This window comes from Amphiura filiformis, chromosome 2 (genome assembly GCF_039555335.1).
Source record: "Amphiura filiformis chromosome 2, Afil_fr2py, whole genome shotgun sequence".
NCBI lineage: Eukaryota > Metazoa > Echinodermata > Ophiuroidea > Amphilepidida > Amphiuridae > Amphiura > Amphiura filiformis.
The window spans coordinates 19,118,251-19,122,755 of NC_092629.1; positions in this window are offsets into that span (position 1 = coordinate 19,118,251).

The following is a 4,505-nucleotide window of genomic DNA, read 5'->3' on the forward strand; positions in this document are numbered from 1 at the left end:
CAATATTCTCCATTTAAAATTTAACAATCCCCCCTCCTGGTTCAACTAAAACTTTCAGGTTCCCTCATCAAAACCACAAAAAATTTCGTGTTCCCCCCTAAATTTACCCATTCCCCCCCCCCCTGCCATAAATAACGATCGCTCCCTAAACGACGATTAATTTAGTAATAATAAAATGAAAACGCTGGGTCATTCACGACGTCATTTGTAATTTATGTCAAAACATGGCGAGGACCACACACATCCGTGCTGCATGTATACGTGCGCAATCGATACTCAATGATCCAGACAATAGCGTTTGAATATACCGCCCTGCTTGACACATCTTGTCACTTGCGGGAAGATATACCACGGAATAGGCCTGGAAGCGGCGCTAGAAATTAGCATGAAGCCGCATTCATATGTAAATAGCGTATTGTTATTTAAATTTGCGCCCAGACGTATTGAGGGCGACAGTCATGTTATCATCCAGACAGAGAATGTCTTGATGCGCCAGGCATGTCAAATGAGTGAATGTGTATAAATCCCCTTCCTGTATAGGCAATAAGCTAGTATATTTCGTGTTCCAGTTTGTTGTAACAAAAAAATAAGTATTATATTAAATATATTAAGTGTATAAACTTTAAAATTGACGTGAATTTGAAATGCAGAGCTCCAAATCTAGCTAAATCGTGTAGTGTGAAATTATGCTGTGTGACCCCTCTGCGTGGTAGAATTATATTCATAAAACATTGAATTTAACATATAATATGGGCAGCCAACCACGATTTATCAGCATTTAAAAGATATATTAAACAAGTCTGAAATCTTAAAATGTTGCCACGTGATTTCCCGAACACGTGATATGTCTACATGTGACCATTATTCAGATTTACCGAAGTATTTAGAGTATGGTGCACGGCTTGCAGGCAACTGTGTATTTCTTTACCTCCGTATAAAATCAATAATTCATGCTGGGAGCCAAGTAACATTCTGTCTGCTTAGTGCAGTTTGGTATTTTATTTTACTTGAGAGCATATAGAAATACATAAAACGAATAAGGCGCCATGATGGAAAGCTATGGAAGGTCAGGTCGGGAATCAAAGGTTATTTTAACTTCAAATACTACTTGTGTTTCACACCTTGCCTCTGTCACGTATTTCCTTCATATTATTGACCGCAAGTCCTAATTTTGACTTTGCTATTGCAAAATGTCATTTCATATCAAATTAGTAGACTTTCTTTGAAAAAAATATATCACTGGTGCCCGATGGGAATATCCGTCCGCCATTTCATTAAACTGGATCGTTTTCGCCTGGTTTGTGCCCAGATGTATTGGGGCGCGCTATACTCTCATTGAACAGGCAAAGTTCGCAAAACTAACAACGTTGTTATTTGCCAATATCAATTAACATGATCCAAGGGGTCGAACATGAATTATTCATAACGGATCGATAACTAGCTGGCCTCACTTTCTAGATAGTAAACCAGCGGAATTTTTCATAGGTTTTGCGTTGCTAATAGAACAACCGTGAATTTAGTGTCACCCCCTTGGATATACTATAGGCCTACCCTAATAGCTTACAATAGATATATACCCCACCGTAAATAGCTCTGTTCATTACCTCGCTGTGCTAGTTTATACGCATAGTGTACGCACTTTTGAAACATATTTTGTTCAACAATAATAGGAAGGACTGTTTTCAGCTAAAATGTCGGTTATCAGCAGATGCTTAATGATACCGGGAAGTGTTGCAGAAAGGTAAGCGTACTCTTTATTTATTCAAAATATCACATATCAATGAATCTAAATTTGAAATCCAAAAGGAAATGTCAGGTCAAAATTCTCACCTTAGAATTATTGTGAAATAAAATCAAACCAAATTTAGGCTCCGCAAACAACGTCCAATTATTCCCATTGGTGTTTGCTACACGTGCATATAATAAATTATGATTTGGGGCTAATTTGAGAAGAGTTAATGCCTCGAGTTTCAAAATACACCGAGTGATGTTTTTGATCAAAACATCGACAATTCAAGACTCTGTAAAAACAAATCAAGAATTTTCTGGGATAATTGCAACTAAGTATAATGAAAGTTATGATCTAAGCTACCAGATGCATCATTAATTTCCTGGCTATGATATTTAGTTGTGGGAAAAGATTACTTTAATGTTTTGGCGGGATTATTTCCCGCCAAAAATTTCAACCAAAAAGAGCATGTAGCCTTAATGAGTCGAGCTCATTTGTAATTACTCGGACAACAACGCGTTAAGACACCTGTATAATAAAGAAGACAGTATTTTGGTTTTTGCTTGGATGCCGTATCATAAGACATATTAAAGAACCTGAATCTGAAATCGGCGTTAAAAGGTAAGTAGGCCTACAAATAAAATTATTGTCCGCGGGATTTCGTCACGATAATCAGCAAAATGACATCACTTAAAATGCAGTTTTCACCTAAATTTGTCGGGCATGATGCCACAGGAAATCGTCTTGACTATAAGGTTACTAAAATAATATTGAAGCCCGGAATTGAAGGTATTTGTATTCGTCAAAAAGGCCAATTTATAACATTTCTCTCAGGGCTGACGCTTCTGGAGTCTGGTCCCAACATGCATATTTTAGGGCCTAAAATCATTAATAATCTTTTATGTGTAGGTCTATTTGTTATTTCCTTGAAAATGATAATTATTGTTTAGAGCGTGATGAAATAAAACATCACGATTGGTTAGAATGATTTGTACAAAGTTTAAAAAAAATGTTTTTGTAATGTTATAAGAACGTAAAACATTGTAATAACATTTCAATGTCGCATTATATAAAGGTCGTGAAAACATTTTAAAAACGTGATTGTAAATACTTGGACAAACATTGTTTTCAAAATATTTTTGCAACTCCAAAATAACATCCTGTTGAGAATGATTTGTACCAAGTTTTCAAAAATGTTGCTGGAATGTTATAAAAACGTAAAACATTGTTCTAAAATTTAAATGTCGCGTTATATAAAGGTCGTGAAAACATTTTAAAAACGTTATTGTAAATACTTGGACAAACATTTTCTTCAAAATATTTTTGCAACTCCAAAATAACATTCTGTTTAGAATGATTTGTACCAAGTTTTCAATAATGTTTTAGGAATGTTATAAAAACGTGTGTACATGTATACCAATGATATAACTCGCATTTATCTATTTTCTGTCAAACATTGTTGCTTGTTGTGCAGTAATTACAGTAGCGTAGCCAGGAAGGGGGGGGGCAGGGGGGCCAAACTTCCCCCCTGATAAAATGAAAGAAAGAAGGGTCCCTGACCAAAGGGCAAAGGGGAAAAAAGGGCAAGGTGCCCCTTTGTCATCAAAACTCACCCCGATCATGGGCCAAAATAGTGTCGAATACAAAAATTTTGCACATTGTCACAATAAAGCAATTTTCGTATCGATAATGGGCAAAAATAGTGTCAAATGCAATTTTTTTAGCGCGCTACGCCCGCATATGGTTTTGGAAGTTCCAAAACATGTACAGTCTCTCTAAGAACAAAAATTTCATGTCACAAGTTGCAACTGCAATTTTTTTTCAACTGTGCCATTGAATTTTTGTTGCCCCCCCCTGACCAAGAAAGCTGGCTACGCCCCTGAGTAATTACCATCAAAAGTTATGAAATGTTATGAAAACGTTTTATACCATTAATGAACGCATTATAGAACCCCACATTGAAACGTTTTCTGACAACCTTTTATAACCTTTTGCAAAGGATGTTGAAACGTTTATGGTTTGCTGGGTAAGGTATTACTGTGTTCAATGGCTATGTTTTTGCAGTAGACCTTACAAAAATGTATATGCCTGGTATTGGATGCCGTGAAACTTGGTCAAAGTGTTTATAATATGTTCTAATGTATTATAGAGTGAAGCCGCCCTCTAATTTGCATAATTAATGACCTAATTTGCATAAATGCTACTGAATTATGGAAATATGCAAATTAGGGATTTAATAACCTTTTTCAAACGATGTTGAAAACGTTTTTTGTTTGCAAAGGGGGTGGCTTCACTATATAATACATTAAAACATATTAGAAACACTTTGACCAAGTTTCAGGGCAAATTTATGCAAAATAAAAGTACCCCGAACATTTATGCATGGATTTTTAGCAAAATATTGGCAAAAATTATATGTTAATGAGCTTCTGCAGTCATTTTAGCTTATTGACTTGATTGATTATTGATAAAGACAATACGATACAAAGAAAATATAAATTGATGTATTTTGAAAATGTAGGCCTATGTCCGATTGATTCCAAAGAAAAGGCATATTGATCAGTGTACTTTGGTCTACTCAATTAATCTGTTTAGAGCACTTTTATAATGCCTGAATAACCACCTTAAACAGCTCAAGACACAAAATGTTAGGGAGTAGTCCAGTTTAAATATTATTTTCTTCATGTATTAATTTGTAAGTATGTAATGTTATTCTTCTATTTTGTACAGAGCGCAGTAAACATACGAACACATTGTTCACCCATTTGTAAATAGG